The following is a 19,690-nucleotide window of genomic DNA, read 5'->3' as shown; positions in this document are numbered from 1 at the left end:
ACTGCTTTGCTTTTTTAAATGTTTATAGTATAACCCCCCTGCCTTCACTGAGGTTAGTCAAATATTTAGTGTTGCGTTAGCACTGCAGCGTACAGAGCTTGAACATGCACGATTCAACAGAGGCCCCGATAATTCAAGTGAATAATTCCGCCATGTCTGGGCTATGAAAATGTACCTCCGAGCATAAGCAATCGCTCTTTATATGAGAAGTGGTCTCAGTCGTTTTAATGTTATTGTGATGCACATAGGAGGAGATACAGCTGTCAAGAGGCCAAATGTAGAAGCAAAGTTCAGTAGCAGGTCAACCCTGAAACAATTCATAGTTAAGTGACAGTGCTGTCATCAATAGCTGCGTTTCAGAGACACATTAGAGGGAGTCATTAGGGAGTCATGGTGAATGTCATATTAAGAATCCTCGTGTTCAAAACCTCATCCCGGCGTTGATGCTGTTGTTGTTCTTATTATTGTTCTTGTAAATCCCCAGCGTGACCTCGGGTGTCTATTTTTGGAAGATGCCTGCCAGTCCAATCATGCATTAGTTCATGTTTATGACAAAAGACAGTGGTCAGGAAGATTGTCACTTTCTCCTCTCTGGTGAATAATTTTTTTTTTTGCACAAATGAATCACTGAGTGTACAGCCTGGAAACTAATGCAACCACATATTGTAGGGTGTCAAATACTCAGCTGTCTCTTATGTTTCCAGCATGAATTACAGAAAATGGGGCCAGCTCCCCTTTTTTTTTGGTTTTGATTGGTGAATAGGAAAATATAAATTGAAATTATCAATGGTGGTCATTGTTGAATCTGTTTTTGAACAGCTAAGAGAGCACTGAGGTAACACACTCAGCTCGCATTTCAGGAACAATAGGAATGAAAGCAAAACACTTTATTGCTGGGCCTTTTTTTTTTATTACTCACACATAGCAGCCCTTCTTTCACAAAGCACACTACAATACATGCTTATTATGTACAAAACCTCAATTACAGTCGATATGTTGCGTTACTTTACAGATATGATTTATTCCTTTGAGTCACCACACCTATCAACACACAGACTTTGACTCCTATTTATACATTTCTGTTTATACACCCAACATATGTTTCCACTAACACAGACAATGAAACAAGGCGTTTGAAGATAACCAGAAAGCAATCAACATTTGGCAGCGGTTGTCAACCAGCGAATGATTTATGTCCGATTGCGGCTCTGGTTTGCCTCTCCTCCTGCCAGTCAGCGGTTCGTGTGTTGTTGTGAAGCAGAGGTGCTTCTCACGGTTTGATTGGAGTGGCGTGGAGCTGCAGCGCATGAAAAAAGAGACAGTGTCACCTTGTCACTCTCGGGCGTGCTGCCAAACTGCTGGCGGGGGGGCTGGAGCGGGCATGTTGCCGAGGAGGGGTGTGTGTGTTGAGCACTGTGGTGATGAATCATTGTGCTGCTCCACTCTCTCTCTCTCTCTCTCTCTCTCTCTCTCTCTCCCTTACCCCTCCTCTCCCCTAGTCTGTCCCACACCCCACCCTCCACCTCACCCCATCACTAACACTGTAATTATCTGCCTGTGGAGGGTGGGACATCTGCAATAACACTAGAGTTTGATCATCACGACGGTGACCGGCTAAAAAAAAAAAGGAAAACGGTAGCCTGTTGGAGGGCGTAATTTAGGGTCGAATTGGTGATTTTGTTGTTCTGTGTGAGCGAGGATCTTCATTCTGTTTAGTATTGAGTCATTTTCATGAACAGTTCAGTCATTCTCAATCCCTGCGGATCACCTGGCAGCAGGTGGACCGCTCTCACATCTTTTAAAGACAGTCGGTCTATCTGAGCTCTCCTGAACCGGAGCTCTTCCTCCCCCTAAATCCCCCCCCCATTTCCCAGGTCTGCACTTACTTGAAATCCTGCAGCTGATCAGGCGAGGGTTTATGTAAGGCACATCTGATCAGAGACTGAGGGTTGAATGTGAAGTCACCCAAGATCAAGGTCTGCGCCAAAATAGATGCTCCCATGGCAGCAGGGCTGTCACAACAGCCAAAGCATTGTCGTGGAGAGGAGAGGTGGGTGGAGGTGACCCTGAGGGACTAGGGGTGTTGGCGACGCACATGCTCAGGCGCAGCGATGGCTGCCGGCAAGCGGGAGTGATTGTGATGGTTTCTGATGCTCGATCATCCAGCAGCTCTGTGGACTTTTAGTCACTTGTTTACTGATGGAGTGAAATGAACACTACTCTGTTAAACAAGGTGCTGATTTATTAAGTGTTGACTGACTGTAGATTATACCCATGCAGTCTGGAAAAAAACTGTATATTTGTCAACTACTGGTTGGATTATGGAAATATATGGAAATGTACTGCAAATTGATGCATATTTTTTCACTACTGATAAGCAAGAAGGATGTCAGTAGGATTATATGGTTATCATTCACATCATTGTAAACTGAAAATCTTTGGTGTTGGACTGTCGGTCGGACTAATCAAGCAATTCAATCTGTTTTTATAAACTAACACCTGAATTTATTAATAAAAAAGTAATTGACAGATTTATTAATAATAATAAAAAATATGTCATACCATGTAAGTGCTGTGCAATCTGAAATAAGACTGTAGAAGACTTACAATCATAGCTCAATAGTACAACTGGAAGTCTTTGAGAACTAGTCCCCCACAGCCATGCAGTCTGTTGTGGGGGTTTGACTTTCTTTTCTTCTGAAATGCTACTTCACTTCTGAAGCTCACCCTGTTTGCTTTATTTCTCTTTCGTCGGATATAATCGACAACAAACATCAACTGTCTACACGTTCGTTAACTCCCTCCTCCTTTAGATCGCGTGTGGGGAAACAATACGTCGGACTGAAACTTTCACCGCTCCTCTTCTCCTAGCCGAGCCTCGGCAAGGCCACTGAACTGCAGCTCTAATTATCACCTCAGGGTGCTCACTCTTCTCCGAGGACTGTGAAACCCCCCCCCCCCACACACACACACACACACACACACACACACACACACACCCAGTCTGTGCATTTAGGACCTGAGGCAGTCGGCGTGTGTACTAGCATGTGTCGGTCGCCTGTATGTGTTTACGTACAGTAAAATTTGACTGCAAGTATATATGTGCATCATTATACGCTGACCAACATGTGTGCTGGCTGTGTGTACGTGATGGCGATGGTCCCTAGCGGATCGTCATGGTGCTGAAGTCTATTTAAGTATTTCTTAAGACAGCTGTGCTATTTGTCTTGCCGTGATTCCTGTGAAATGAGACAATATGAGAGACCAGTCGACATCTCATTTGAAGACTAATTAGGTTATTCAGAGGGCGGGCAAGGGGCGTGCATTGCATTAACGGTTTAATATGTGCTCTTTGAGATGATGAATATTGAGTCACATTTATATTGCATGGGTGAGTGAAAATACATAGTATTATGTGTGTAGGGTAAATGTTCCATCGAGGTCCTGGTGGAACGAATCTGCATATCTCAGCTTTAAAATTTTCATGATGTTTCTGGACGGATAGACTCTATATAGCACTGCAGCATGTTCGCTGACACACAGTTGATTCCTCAAATAAAAAAATATATATATAAAAAAAAGGATGACTGTGAAATGCATTTAGACAGCAGAGGCAGAAACATATGTGAAGTCAGGAGTGTGAAGTTCTGGAGATAAAAAAAAAAATCTGAGCCTGTCTTTCTGTTTCTCCTTTCTAACCCCCTCTCATATAGACATGACAAGGTTAAGAGAAGGTTATAAATTTAAAGAAGTTGTAATGTGATGGCTGATTTGAATTTTGCACCAAGCAAGGCTAAGTTTTTTTTTTTTTTCAAGCTAATGTGTTGGGCGTTAATTGAGCAGCCATGCGAGGGGAGATGACACTTCTTGCCAAACATGTTATCCTCACACAGCTTGCCCCTTTACAACTGTCTCTCTCATCTCTAGAGGAGCATCACAAGTGGAGGCTTGACTCATGTGCCATATAGAAAAAGAGAGAGAGAGCATGAAACAGTGAGAGAGAGAGAGAGAGAAACCCCTGAAGGGGCAGAAGAGTAGCGGGAGATCCTTCACATGACCTCCATGTACATCCACTGGTGCTACCTGGAGCACAAACATTGGCATGGCATCCAGAGGATATGGAAATTCACCCGTGTCAGCCATTATCATTTATGGCAGCTCATGGATTTGATATTTCTAGTCAGTTGTGATGGTCTAGTCATCCATGCGCACCCCGTGGAGAAGCAGAAAAATCCTGAAATAGAGACAAAAAAAAGGAAAAAGTGGGGAAAATGAGGAAGGAGTAGAGGGAGTTTGACAGTGATAACCTCATCTTATAACCTTCTCTGTTAAGCCATCAGTCTTTCTGACCCTTGTAATTAGCACACAAAGCACAGGGATGGAAAGAGCTAGCTTCAATTGGTCCCTGTGAGACTCTGGTCTCAGCCTACAAATAAGATATTGCCGCATAGACAGTATTTTACTGAAAGCAGAGAATAGATTTGTCTCTTGGCAGACACAGCAAGTATTTCATCCAGGGTATGCCTGCAGCTTAGAGCCTTGTTGGTATTAGTGCGCCTAAAAGTTGTTGGGAGCTTACAGTCCACATGGGAATACTTTCACGATATCAATTACTTCAAACACACACACACGGCACTCTCAGGGATTTACACACACATTTCCCGCAAGCAACAAGACAAAGAAACAGGTCGGTGCCAGTTAGGGAAATGACATGGCAACTGATTCTTGTTTTTTCTAATTGGCTAAATCTGTACTAATTCTGTTCTATAATGGTGGGAAATGAGCGTGATGCTGTAGGGAGACCTAAGTCTCTCCCCGCAGGGAGCAGGCGGCTCCACGCAGCACAGCACACCCATCTTCACTGGTACCCCCCGCAAGCAGCCCCAGGGAGTGGAGGCCAACCAGGTGAAGTAATTGAATAACTAACAGCAGATCACTATTTGGCTGACTCCAGCTCATTGGATAGACAGGAATGCTTAGACAGCTCTGGCTGGCAGGCTGGCAAACAGCGGACTGTATGGAAACAGGCTAAAAAAAGCCAGAGCTCAAGACTGAGGACTACGGTGGGTTGTGCTTGTAGAGCAGAGGATAAAGCGAGAAGCAGTGTAATCTCGAAGGGGACCAATTTACCACCATTTCTAAATTCTTCTTATCGTGTAGCTTAATGACTTTAATGACTTGTAGAAAAATTCTGAAAGCAGTTAAAAGGTTTTGAGAATCAAAGAAAGGCTTTGCAAGGTCAGGGAATTTTTTTTTTTTTTTTTTCAAGAGCAAGAGAACCTGTACAGTCTGGTTTATGTGGAGTCCACTCAGGGCTGTGACTGCTTCTCTCCCAGCTCTTTGTCTTTGTTCCTGTAAAAAAGGACAGGAAGTGTATGGCAGTATGGAGGAACTAGTTTACTTATTCATCAGGTTTTCAAGTTCTAGCGGACGCAAGGTTTCTCAGGGATGATAAATGGCATCCGAAGGCCCAGGTGGATGGGGAAGGGGAGGAGGTAAATAATGGAACAGCCTGACAAACAAAGGAGGCTTCATGATGCATTGTCTGAATGTGAAACAAAGCCACAGGTGTGTGTGTGTGTGTGTGTGTGTGTGTGTGTGTGTGTGTGTGTGTGTGTGCATTGACTGAAACTTTCCTTGTCTCTCCAATGGTGCCAGACCCCTGCAGGAGTATTTAGGCAGCTTTTGAAGTGAGACTTGCATCACCACCTCTGTGAAGTCACTGCATGGATGAAGTTGGCGCATTTGGGCAGGGATAGAAAATAGAATAAATAAATATATAAAAGACGGAACGTCCCCCCAGAGTGGAAATGTAACTCTAATGCAGCAGGAGGAGGTGGAAAGGAAAGCTATTAAGGATAAGCGAGGGCCTGAGGTCCACTCAAGTTTTACACTCCTACTCAGGGCTTCACCGTGTGTGTCCCTGATACACTCTCTCTCTCTCTCTCTCTCACACACACACACACACACACACACACACATACACTCACACTCGTACACACACACACATCCTCTCAACCTCCTGTTCCAGCTCCGTTCCGTCTGAACTCTCTCTCAGCGCTGAGCTGAGCAGACTCAAGGAAACGGTTCATTTAAATGTACATAATTTGCTCTCTGAGGCTCACTCTTGGTCCCACTGTTCCCCTGTGGCGCCACAGAGAAACAGTCCAGGAGAGACAGATAGAGAGAAAAGATTTTATCCTGGAAGAATGCAGTGGCCTGGACAGAAATACTGGCTGGTAAAAGCCAGGCAGGGTGAGAGCTTCAGGTACACTGGACATTTATCCCTTGGAGACTTTAATGCCAACACATGTTTTCATCTTGTCTCGCTACCAGATTCCCTATACTGGAAAAGCCCAAACACGATGCTGTGCATTTACCACAGTAAGGTGTAAAAAAATATGTTTTGAAAAGGACAGAGCCCTCTTGAGAATTTAGCATCAAATGCATTTAGATGATTTTTTTTTTATATACCTTTTTCTGACACATGGGGGAAGATGCCACAAGAAATACAGTGTTTGCAGAAGGGTGCCCACACCGATACAAATGCCTAGGAACAAACCGATTGGTAATACGGGTAAGAGGGTGAGAGACAGGTAGCTGTGGGTGAAAAGAGGAAGACAGGAAAGAGGGGAGATTGGAAGAGAGTGAAAAGTGATTTGGCCTTTGTCAAAGTCAACACTTGGCCTTTTGCGGATCAGGAGGTGATTGTGTTGACTGTGTTGCACAAGCTAGTGTGCTGTCAGAGTGTGTAAGATGCACGTTGTTCCAAAATTACTGCAGGACATCAGAATGTCAGTCATCTGTTTGCTTGTTTCTGTGTGTGAGGGTTTTCATAACTTCTGGATTTATACAGGCTCAGTCTTTACGCTAACATTGACCCGTATTAGCGTGGCGAGTGGCGAGTGACAGAGCTTTGAGCATTCGGGCTGAGTCAACTCATATCAAATAATGAGTAAACAACGACAGGCATATGAGGGATAAACATCGTGCTTTTTGTAAATCTTGTCAGCATGACTCTCACTCACTGTGATAACTGGCTGAAATCTACCATGCTAATGGTATTTGTTAAAATAAATTTTGGTGACTACGCTCTCGTGGGCAAAAAGAAAAGCCCACTGACCCTGTTAGTCAGAAAGACAAAACAAAAGACTCACTGATCGATTTTCTATAGTTTTGTGGCTCTTATGTAATGCAGTAAGAACTGTTTGGAGGTTTATTTCATTCTTATGTTCTTGTTCTTACCCTCCTCTAACAGACAGGAACCGCTCTGCTCTCTTCTGTTACATGATAATGGAGCTGTAACAGTGTTAATGCGCTGTCTGCACATTCAACATCTCCTCAGGCTGATTCACAATACTGGATAACAACTGAAAGGTTTCTATTTTGAAGCAGCTAAAGGTAAACCAACTATTAATTCCTTGTTAGTTAAAAACTGATCTACATCTGTGTTTTCTGTCTTCTTTTTTCAGATTTTTGGGGGTATTGTATGGCTTTATTATAGACTCGAGAGTAGGGAGATGACAGGAAATGGGGGGCGGAGGTGGGGAATGACATGCAACAAAGGTCCCTGGATGGATTCAAACCGGGGATGTTGCAGTTCATGGTTCAGCTTCAGGCTTTCAGGGCCATGCCATACCTGTGCAGTGGAAACACAGTGGTGTCCTGCTCATAATACAGGTTTCTGATCATGGCTGCCCACTGCCAGTCACAGGTAATGTGCTCCAACATAATGTAATGCCAGAAATTACTAATCAGCACCAAGATTAATACAGTTTAACTAAATATTCCTTGAAAGCAGAGGGAATAGTGTTTAAAAAAAAAGACAGAACAGAAGGCAAATAACTGCTCCATTACTTCTGCCATTAAAAGCCTTGAAATTTGAGGCTGTTTACTTTTTTTTTTTTTTTGCTAATGTTTGCAAAAGCTTATGAAGGCTGCAGAACAAAGCTCGAAGTCCGTACTCTCTGAGGACGTACATGTATCCGAACACTTAAAGAGCAAATTAGTTACAGATTGGTGCTTTAATTGCATTCTCTCTTAAACTTTATGTAAACAAAGCGAACAGTGCAAAAGCAATAACCTTGTCTACCTGTGCAGGAGATGCATATCTGTTTTATAATCATTTAAACACAAAGAAATGCACCACCGGTGATATTACTTGGAGATCAGTGTCCAGGGAGATATAATACACTACTATAAAAGATGCTCATCCAATTAATGAGGATTCAGTACCTCTGTTTGCAGCTTTAGGGCAGAGTAGGATGACTCTTCTCTCTGTAAAGATAACACATAATACTAATAATAATCTGGACATAATGTTACCAATCTCTCTCTATTATTGCATTAGTGGAGGTAAAAAGTTGCATCCACCTATTCCATACATTGGTTGAAAGGTGCGCTCTATCACAGGACTATAAACAGGTGAACGCATTCAATTCACCTGATCTGCATGTCCTCGTACCATGAGAGGAAATGGGATCACCTGCAGGAAACCCTCACAGACACATGGAAAAGCCCCACTGAGCCACAGTGCTGCTTACATGAAAAAAATTAAAAAATGTAAGCATTCTTTAAGTAACCAGATGGTGTAGATCTGTAAATATGTCTCACAGATACTGGCTCAGTTTCAATTAAAGCTGCGATAAGCAAATTAGACTATTGTTAATCCTGCTCTCATTGCCCCTCAGCTCATCTTCGAATCGTTTTGTTCAGTCCGGTTCAAAGATTTGTCATCACTAACTATACGGTTCGTCTCCTAAGCTAAGCAGCTGCATCACTGCACTTCAGTACATGCAACAGTAAGTGAACGCATCGACGGTCATCGCCGATTCTGTCTTTATTTCAGTAGTGCGTTCATACCTGTTTCAGTTTCAGACTATCACACTCAGTTCAGTACAAAACTAGCTGATCTAAGAAACACTGTTATGATTAATAGCTCAGCAGCCAATTATGTATGACAGAGTTATCACATCATGAAAAGCTTTTAATGAGCAAGTAAAAAAGGTGTTAATCTGTTGACATGATCTGTTTGCCTATCCTCTGTCATTATTGTTGTTGCTATGACCTCTCCTGCGCTATTTACTTCTCTTTGATAGCACATATGACATATACTGACAACAAATGATATATGACCCCAAAACATCCTAAATATTACTGAAAAACAATGTTATGTGCAAAGAATTAATGATGAATTAGTGAATGAACTGGGACCTCATTTGGATAAATTTGACAGATGACAAAGCAAAACATATTATTGGTTCAGATTTGGTGATGGTTTAGCCATCACTCAGATTCATGTATGCCTGCAACACTCATACAATGAAATTACAAAGAAGGATTGTGTATGAAATGCACGCACAACTTTCCTAGAACCTAAAACTAAATTGCAAATACCCAAAACTAATGTCCAGTCGTTCAAAACTTTCCTTCATGCTTTCCTATTATGTAAGCGGTATCAGTCTACAGTACATTGAACTTAGCCAACTATAGTAATTTATCACATTTCCATTATAATTAGTCAACTGTGAGCCTCATACCCGCCTCCAGGAACACAGTCAGTGGCTGCTTCACACAGCCAGAGAGCACCAGAAAAACATTGGCTGGCAATTGTGACTTCAAAATAGTACAATTTATCACTTGGAAAAAACAAAGATTATTGGGCGTAAACATTAAGACTGAAAATATTTTCATTTGCATGTTTATTTACAACAGTTTATTTTTATTTAATTCTCCAAAAAAGACAAAGACTTCTTTGGCAATAAGTTATATATAAAAACAGTATTGAATAACAACAAAATAAATAAAAACAGTTGTCTCTGTCTTTTGCAAAGAATTCAAATTCTGTGTTAGAAGAAATTTCAGTGGCCTTCATGATGAAATACATGTTCGGAAAATTAATCTGGACTATAAAATTGCCTCTACATCTCAGCGTGTGCAGGTTATGAGCCAAAATTTAAAATGCTTTATAAATGGCCACATGGTGGCACCATCTAGAAAAAATATTAATTCTTTTGTCACTGAACATTTATTCTTAAGTAAACCTTAAATATGTTTTAATATGTATATGTATAAATATATATAATCCCATGAAAATAATAATTGAATTATTGTGTTTTCATTACCTTAGAATGAGCCCTTTATACAGAGGGAGCGGGTCCTCCTCTACGGAGGCCGCCATGTTGCACTGCCATGTTTCTACAGTAGCCCAGAATGGACAAACCAAACACTTGCTCTATAGAGGGCCTTTCACATTTCAGTTTAGTGGCCACCATTGGTTTTCTTCCACGCTTGAAAGGGGGAGGGGGGTTATTCAGTTAGTTGCGATCTGTACCTTCACTGCTAGACGCCACTAAATTCTACACACTGGACCTTTAAATGATTGACATCTTCCTATTAAAACTCTTTAATATGATCCAAAGCTCCAGAAAAAGCAAGAAAGTTAACCTTCAGTTGAGATTGTTTTGTCAACTCATCAATGCTTCCTTGGTTCTCAGCCTAATTTTACACAAAATGCCTCAAAAATCTGTTTAGTTTTTCAAGTGTCCTGCTTGCTAGAAACCTCTTGCACATTGTAATGATCTCTAATGGAACAGTCCTGTAATAAGTACCACCTTTGTCACTTGTTGTTGAGGCTGTAGTCTCTGGTGGTGTTTTTAAAAATGAGAAGGTTGACAAAACATTCATTTTAGTAATGGAGTCCAGTAAAACATCCAAACATACCAGAGTGCTGCATCAATACACAAACAACTTAAATGGTAGTTACAACCCTGTTACAACTCTGCAGATGTCTAGGAACGAGGGAAGCAACACACTGCTGATGTGGTCAGGTAAGCGCTGCCATTTATTGTGTGGCGGGCCAACAATAACAAAAGTTACAAAAGTACAAGCTTTCTGCTTTATAGCTGAATGAGAGTAACCAACAGAAAATGGAGTCAATTGAGGTGAAGAACAAAGGGAAAGCACTGCGGGTGGCGCCAAATCATTAAACGAACAAAACAAAATACGCTTCCTAACCCAACAGATCCCCACTGGTTCACTACAGCTGAAAACAGCTGAAAGAAACGAAATAAAACCCTAACTGTCTGCAGCCACCCATAAGGCTTAGTGTTCAACTAGACAGTCAAACCCTACATGTGGTGCTGTAAGTAAAGAATGTATGAAAAAACAAAGTAAGTCTAATGCCCAGATCCCAAAACCACAAAACTACTGTCTCAATCGAGTTAACATTATTTCACACGCCAAAAGACCTAAGTTAACCTCAGAGCTAACTATCACACGAGTTAACATTACAACAGGGAGACACAGCTTTTATCTTCTTGAGTGGTGGATTGGGCAGGCTGGTGATTGGTGACTGGAACCAACAACGAAAAGAGGAAGGATGAGCTGAGGACTGGGAAGACTGGGGCACCAACACAGGTGGGCAGTCCGGAGGCGTTGCCCGGAGGGGAATCCCTTCAGAGGAGCTGATGACACCCTAATTTACAAAAAGAAAAGACTGCACCACAGTAAAACATAACAATATAAATATTTATCACCCGAACCCGTATCATACAAATGTTTCCATCAACAATGTCATGAAACCTTTTTGCTCAAGCAGTTTCAACTGTGCAACTGGGTATCACATTGGTTGGACCAAGCAAGATGCATTAAAAGGTTTTACATGTACTTGCAAACTGATGCAGTCACTGATGACTGATCAACAGAAGGGGCCACAGAGACCCTGAATCTTCCTTTAAACAGATTTCACCTCTTCCCACCCCCCCTCCACCTCCCTCAGGTTACTTTCTAAACAAACATGGACTCCTCAGCAACAAACTGTATTGTCACTGTTTCATTTTTTTTGAATGATCATTGTCAGCGTTGGAGTCTAATTAAGATCTGTGGGATCTGTGGGAAGATCTTCATTTTTTGCCATTAATATAGAGATGTAGACTTTACAAGATATTTTTTTTTAGCTTACGCCTTTATACAGTTATACTAGAAACCACAGGCTCAATTAGCTATAGCAAATACTCTGGCCTTTGGCTGAAACATTCAAGTCCTTGCCAAACTTTTCCGGTTGTCATGGCAACGGGTCACACTCTGACATTTTCGGTCGGGTACGTTTATCACCTCACACCCTCCCTGCTATGTATGCCTCTGACATTTTGAAAGGGGCGGAGTTGGCACTGGGTACAGAAACAGCTCTGGCTCAGGAGCCTCTGTTGGTGTCTTCTTGTGTTTGTTAATGAGCGGCATATACTGTATGTCTGTATACTCATGCATGCACTGTATATAGATTAATGTTGTCATGTGTTTGTTCCCCTCAGGTGCTGATTTCTCACTTAAGCTGTTACATCTCATCACTGTGCATCTTCATGCCAAGTGCTGAGTTAAAAAAAAAAAAAAATCTGAAGTAGTGGTACAATGGAAGTTATCCATTTTGGAAACATTATAACTAACTCAGTCATGTTTGCATGATTCATTTTATCTCATATTGGATGCATGTGTGAAAAAAAAAAAATCTATTCTATTAATGTGCGTATGTGTTCAAATGTGTGTATACAGACCTTGTGCTTAAGCCTCTAGCCCAGTAATTGAAAATTGAATAGAACAGTGAAGTTTTGGGCTCATGGCTCATGGCCTAAATCGGCAGATGGCACACTGAATCTCTCCGTGGAACCATTCCCTCAAGTGTGTGTGTGTGTGTGCTAATGTGTATTTCTGCTTGTGTAACTCCTCAGAGACGAAGACTCCTGAAAGCATCCTCTCAACAATTTAAGTTTACGTCGGGATCAGCACTAGAAGTTGGAATCTAGATAGTGGTGGGGGGGTTGGGGGGTGGGGGAGGGGTATTGGTATTGGTTTAGTTTTGTTGGCTGGACCGCAGGGACCAGAACTATAAACACGTATGTCTGACTGTCAGTGACTCGCTCACTGACTCACTGTGTATGCCTGTGTGTCACTGACTGAGTGATGAAGTTACACCGTTGCTACGCCGAAGGCAGCTGTCTGGGAAAACCGAGTATCCCGGAATGCATTTCACACCAACCGGCAGCGATGGTGGACATTTTGAGCCAGGCTAAGAGCTGTTGTAATTTTTTCGCTGTAGGACTTTTAATTTTTTTTTTCAGGCAAGAAAGTAAACATTTAGATTATTTGGAAATTTGCTCCAACGTTTTCACAGATGTGAGGAGCCGCTGGCTAGGTGAGACCAGCCGGTCGTCTCAGCTGCTAACAGCACGACTCCGGAGATGATCGGCCGGTCAACGTCTGTCGTCATCCTGGGGAGAACATGATCTGATGAACTGATCTGTGCGGCTCTTTGGTAATTTACTGCTGGCTCTAATGTCTCTGTAGCATTTTAATATATGATATAATTCCTTTTGGAAGATAAATGTCCGTCTCACAGATGAAATCTCACAATTGTAGCTGCCACATTCATTTGTCTGAATGTAAAGTGAAGCTTCATGTTTTTACTGGACAGAATAAGAGCGCTGCCTCTGAGGCTCTATATGTACACCATGTCACCACATTTCAATAAATAATGTATTAAAATGAACAGATCAGTCTGTTAAATTTCATTTTGTGTTATTAAGCTAACAGTTTGGATTTTTATCATAGCTATATCACAGACTGAATAACATGATTTACTCCATCTCTCTGTCAATGAGGTTATTTTTTGTGAGAAAAAAGTGTCGATGGAGCTTTGAGTTGAGACTATTTTGTTACAGTACAGTCAGGTAGTTGTGTTGAAGCTGAGCTGCTGCTGTCAGCAGGCAGAATGACCGTACTGCGTCCTCCCGTCCTCAGAAGGTTGTACTCATGAGTTGAATTTGCCAAGTCCGAACTATCAAGAGAGAAAGTCTGAACTTGGCGTACTTTGTATTGAGAAAGGCTCTATGTCAAATTGGCTTCAGTCAAAGCCCAGCACACTTCCTGTATCCATCGTTTCAAATTAAAAGCCCTCTAGCGTTTCATACACGGTCCAGCCATATACTAGGTTTTGACCTACCCTTGTTTTCTCTCTCACAGGTGCTCTTCACCCATCTGTCATCCCCTGTGGTCTCCTTCACCTTGCAGAGACTCATTACCTCCTATGTTTATTTGAAACTTCATCTTATTCCCAGTCAATCCCCAGGTTAATGTATTCACTTTATGCGATGTCCTCCTGACTGTTTGTTGTTGTCGTCCACTTTGAGTTTTAGTACTTTTGAGACCAGAATTAGCTTCAGGTTAAGGAAAGGGTAAAGTTGTGATGAGTAAACGATCATTTTGGTTTAGCACAACGTGGTTCTTATTTTTGTCGTCTTGGATTGGTCATTTCTATTGGTTATGATAACATTATACTTGCTGAGATCAGGTACATGACGACAACGTAGTCCAACGGTAACTATGAGCTATCAGACAGGTTGTAAACCGGGCCAACAGATTATCTAAACCACTTTATTTGAGGGTGAAACCAAAACTGAACACAATATTGGAACATCACTTCACAGGAAAACTGTGTGCACACATTGACAGCAAGTACAGCAGGTAAAAGTTGAACCAGGAGGTTGGTATAATATATTAATAGTTTGTGTTATAAGTTTAGCATTTACCTTAGTCTTCACTTAGAAATAAGGTTGGCTAACCTGGCATTTGTATGATCATTTAATCACTTGTGTTACTTGCAATGTGAAACTTTTCTAGATCTCAGCAATTAACTTGGTGAGTACAAACATTATTACTGATAGGAATGATACAAAAAAAATAAGATACAGGTTCTAATATACCTGAATTACCCTTAAAGGCTTGAGTAAGGGTTGAGATTGGGCAATGTGGTTGTGATTGTTAATGGATTGGTTCACAGTTTTTCAAGTTTGTCTTAAAACAATAGCCAGGTGCCCACAGAAACACTGACATGTTTTTATTTTTTTATTCTTTTTTCTATCTGTAATCATTCTTCCTGTTCATATTGGCCATTAAGAGATCCGTTAATGAACAATAATGAATTTAAAGGTTTATTTTAAGCAAATTTGTGGCTTCAACTGTCCAAATTAGTCAAAACAAGTCAACATCTTTCAAAGTTGGTCTTTTTAGTGCCAGATTCCCTCAGGGTCTATCAAGACAGGGAATTTTTTAATAAAAACACTGTAATTGTGGAAGAAATCCACTTTATTTAACTAAATCAGATGGCTGAAGCATCATATAATCTTCAGATAAACTTTTAAATAAACTTTTGCTCAATACGAGGACTGTGGATTTTGTCCCCCATCTCTAATATTGTAACTGCATTTGGAGGGGATCTTCTAACGGTCAGTATGAACAGGAGGGATGATTACAGCAAGCAAAACCTGTTTCAGCGTTCATTAGGGCACCTGACTATTAATTTAATACAGGCTTGAAAAATTGTGAAAGCATCCTATAAGGTTGCCAGTAGGGGCGAGGGAAAGCAGTGTACAGATGAGAGTTCTCACAAGTATGCTGTTGAAGTGTGTGTGTGTGTGTGTGTGTGTGTGTGGGTGAGAGAGAGAGAGAGAGAGAGACAGAGCACTGTGTAATCTGAACATATGGTATTAGAAAAGAATAATGGATTTGTCATTCTAAACCCCCCAAACCCTCTTGAAATTGGCACATCTCCAGAGGTCATTTTAATGTTTCTATACAACACCACAAACAATTGTTAAAGCACATGTCAGAGGGAGGTGTGACATGAATGCACACATGTGGCCGAGCATGTGAACATGTGTGAATGTGTGCGCCCATGCACCTGTGCTGACAGCTGCATGCCTTTCACTTCAGAAATGAAATGTATTTTTTCATGCGATCTATTCATTAATTTCTACCGGTGTAGTCCACACGCTCACGTTCCTGCGTGGATGTATTTGTGGGCTCATCATTGGCCTCTCCAGACTTTCTCATCCTTTTATCCGCATCTTTATTTAGGAAAACCTGTGCTGTCAGGAGCAGGTTGTGTGTGAGCGTCTCCCAGCGTGCCTCCCAGCGAATGCTCTCCACACTGACACGTGTCTGTATGTGTTAATCACAGATGTCTATTTCTCCCCCCCCATTCTGGCCTCCTCCAGACCTCCCATGGCTCTCTCCCTGTCTCCCTGCCCGGAGCAAGCGCAGCACAGGTGACACAAGGCGGCATGACTAGCATGCCACACATCCATCAGACAGTGAGAAGCAGCAGGCGAGAGCAAACCGAGCTAATTTTGAGAGGTTATTACTCAGAAGAAGCAGACTGTTCCGAGTTATACAAGAATCTGGTGTCTTTTTTTGTTTCTGATTGAAAAATAGATTAATTAGAAGTTTGGCATAATTACTTATTTCCCGGTGGCACTATCTTGTAGGGGTTTTGTGTATTGTTCACAATATCTTGCCCGCCAAGGTGACTACTTCTCTTACTTGTCAATATCTATTTTATCTGCATGCTAATGTCTGAAACACACTGTGTAATGGCCTATCCTGTTCGAGTGGGAGTAATGTGGAGGGTAATATCTCCTCTTTGACATCTGCCCTCTGCAATTCTGAGCTTATCCACCTCGCCGCAGTTCCCTGCCGTAGGCCCTGTAGCTCTGTCTGATGTCCGCTCACGCATACACCAGCACACTCCACACACACACGAGCATGCACGCTCGCACAAACACGCACACACATACAGAATTCTCTGCAATTAGAGTCATATGGTGTGAGTTTACCGCCTCCCACGATTCTAACCAATAAGGTCATTTTGTAGATGAAGAAAACAAATACTTACATCTCTGCAAGTTGCCCATTTCAAATGTACTCTGCAACCATTTCTTTTCTTTTAGCAAACAGTAAATTTTTATCCGTTTCATACTGTGTGTCCTCATCTCTCTCCATCTGCATTGCTGTTGTTTCATTAGAGTCCAAGAATCCTTATTTTCCATAAACATGCAGTAACTCATTTGTTTGAGAAATTAAATCTGAAACAAGAGAATACAAACTCATGATAATGAGATAAAAATAGTGTTATAAGAATTAGAGAACAATGCGCACTTAATTGTGTATATTAAAAAAAATAAAATTATGTATTTTTTTTAGTGTATTAATATGTATTTTTTTAATTTATGGTCCTCATTCTGCATTTTTACAGATTTGGCTGCTGATGTTTGGCTACAAAGATGTTTGTTTGTCTCGGCCATATAATTGAATACCATTAATGTAGCGAGTACTGCCTCATAGCCAAGAAATGGTTTGATCTTTGTTTAAAGTGTGTCAGCTTTTTAGCCCTATTAGTAGTTTGTTCTTCTTTGGGGTGTGTGCAAGGCACCAGGGAGACAGCACTTTAAAAGGTCACTAATGCACTCAGCCTGCTGAAGGGGAAAAAAGGCATGTTGGATGTTTGTTTGTGCTTTTTTATCTCTCTTTACAGTGAGTTCTCTGGAGATGCAGCGCTACAACATGTGAGGATACCATGGTGTGTGGTTTTTTGTTTTTTTTTCTTTACTGTGAGGGAGGAGAAGATGGAGAAAGAGAGAAACATTTACCGCATTGCATCCTGTCTGTTTCTGCCTGCAGCATGTAAGGGCAAACACTGGCCATGATCAGTCATTTGCGAAGAACGAAAATACAAGGAGAGTAGAGTGCAAGACGACAGATGTGGCAAGTTAAAGTCGGAGAAAAGCAATGAGGGTCAGAGGAGTCTGAAGTTATATGAGTCAACTTTCGTTCTGCGGTGGCCAGGAATATGTTGTCGCGGTATTGAACAAGTGTATACAACGCAGTGGAGCGGCAAGGCGAGGTCACGGTGTCACACAGTCTGAGGGTGGGCCTGTAGATAAGAGCCTGGGAGGCTCATCTCGCCCAGCTCTCCCCCGGCACAGGGACTGACTGCAGAGTACACCTGGCCTGGCAGCTTCCGACCATCCAGGGACAACTGGGAAAGGCTTCTTCCTTGTCCACAACCCAAACTGACAAAGGGAATCATGTGCGGTGGTAGGAGCAAACAGAGCAAGGTTGACAGTGTTAATGTGTGACTGCGCTATCATGCAGAGCATTGTGTGTACGTGTGTGCGTGTCTATGCATGTGCGTGCACGTATAGAAGCTCCAGGGCAGCAGGAGAAGGCCGGTCTACTAACAGCTGTCTGCTTTCCTAACCTTTGTGTTTGTCATACCAGGTTAAAGGCAGGGCATGGTAAGGAGAAAAGAAAATAGGTGAAAAAAAAAAGAAAGTGAGAGAAAAAGGTCAGGCTTGAACATAGAGAGAAAATGATAGTGCCAGAATTGTAAAAGTTACTGCTGTGGATGGAAACCTTTTCCTAACACTGAATTGGCTTCCAAAGTACTCTTGAGCAAAGTTCTTCCAACATTTTCTGCCCAAAGGGTGCTGCTGCGAAAGCCAACTGTTAAAGGTGTTAGATATATCCATTTTAAGAATAACTATCAAGATCACATTAATTAACACCTTAGTTTAATTAGCATAACACATGAGAGACCAGGATTTAGAGCATTGATGGCTTTTTTTTTTTTTTCTCACATGTGGTGTAATGTAAAGGCCCCTCACTTTAACTTCACCTAACTCAACTTATATTCACTCTCATTTTAAGCTCCTTGAAACTCGCAGAAGCCATTAAAATGACAAAAGAAGACATGCAGCACCTATTGTAAAACAGAAAAAGATAAAATATGTACTGAAACAGCAGAAGCAGCCCTGTGTTTTGCGGGTGTGTAGCTTATGAAACAGCAGCCCATTTTCTGCCAGAGATTGGTTCAATTTTCTCTCATGAGGTGTGCAGGTGACACAAAAAAATGCAGAAGTCGTCACACTCACTCCTCCCTAAATGGCAAACATTCATCAACACCTGCAAGGTGCAGTGACAGGAGAAGCGTCGAGAACACTGCTAAAATGTTAAAGAGTCGTTGTACAATCAACTTCACAACCACATTTAGGGAGAACTCTGGCCTAAAGTCCTTCTGTCCTGCTGTTACGGGAACTCAGGGCTCCATCTTGATTGCTGTTTGTGTGTCTCCTGTCAGAAAAATATAGTTTCTGGCCACATTTCAACATCCACATCAACACTGACTGTCTGGTACATCATATATACTTCAATTCTGATAGACCCATCCATGCCCTACGCTGCTGATTTCACAGATTTGACTTACTGATTCTGTTTGTTTAATTGGCTAATTTGTTGCAAAAACCATTAACTTTATTACTTTTTTTATTAGTCCAGCAGCGTCAATTGTGAGACCCACTTTGCCCATGAACCATGTTGTTATCTTTCACCAAGCGGTATCAATTTTACTTTTGCGTGTTTATTTCTTTCACCATCTGCCTTTGCAAGAAGCTTCCAAGTCAATGTGCGTTGAAGAGTAGCCACTTCCGGTTTAAGCTAACCATAAAATTTCAAACTAAATCTGACCTAGTGATGATCATTCCCGCTAGCGTGCATGTGATGAGCTTGTTATACACCATAGGGAAATGGAAAAAATGATACAGTGAGGGTTGACTGCTGCCCTTAAGAGCAAAGTAGTACGGACCAAACACACCATCCAATGTCACATCCCATTCTTGCCAGGTCTGAAGAATGTCCAGTCCTTGACACTTGTCCAATCCAAGCTATCTCAAGCTCTCTCCTCCAGCTTCACGACAGCTAATCTCTCTTGACACCTCACACAGCCCCGACAGGGAATCACTCTACCCTGAAAACAATCCAGCCCTCCTCCCTCTCCACCCCAAATCGGTACCGGCTCCCC

General features: G+C 41.8%; 1 long non-coding RNA gene across 7 annotated transcripts in view; it reads left to right on the top strand.

Moving 5' to 3' along the window:
* Positions 1 to 19,690, top strand: part of LOC122966386 — a 53,986-nt gene that overhangs the window by 31,700 nt on the left and 2,596 nt on the right. The window contains exons 3-6 of one of the 7 annotated variants that reach the window (XR_006398382.1): positions 13,169 to 13,309; positions 14,017 to 14,122; positions 17,366 to 17,410; positions 17,512 to 17,928. This is a non-coding gene — a long non-coding RNA (uncharacterized LOC122966386). The other 6 variants (XR_006398381.1, XR_006398384.1, XR_006398383.1 and 3 more) reach the window with 6 other exon arrangements.

Source organism: Thunnus albacares, chromosome 17 (assembly GCF_914725855.1).
Source record: "Thunnus albacares chromosome 17, fThuAlb1.1, whole genome shotgun sequence".
NCBI classification, from domain to species: domain Eukaryota; kingdom Metazoa; phylum Chordata; class Actinopteri; order Scombriformes; family Scombridae; genus Thunnus; species Thunnus albacares.
The sequence above is the reverse complement of the archived record's forward strand: the minus strand, read 5'-3'. Positions and strand labels throughout refer to the sequence as shown.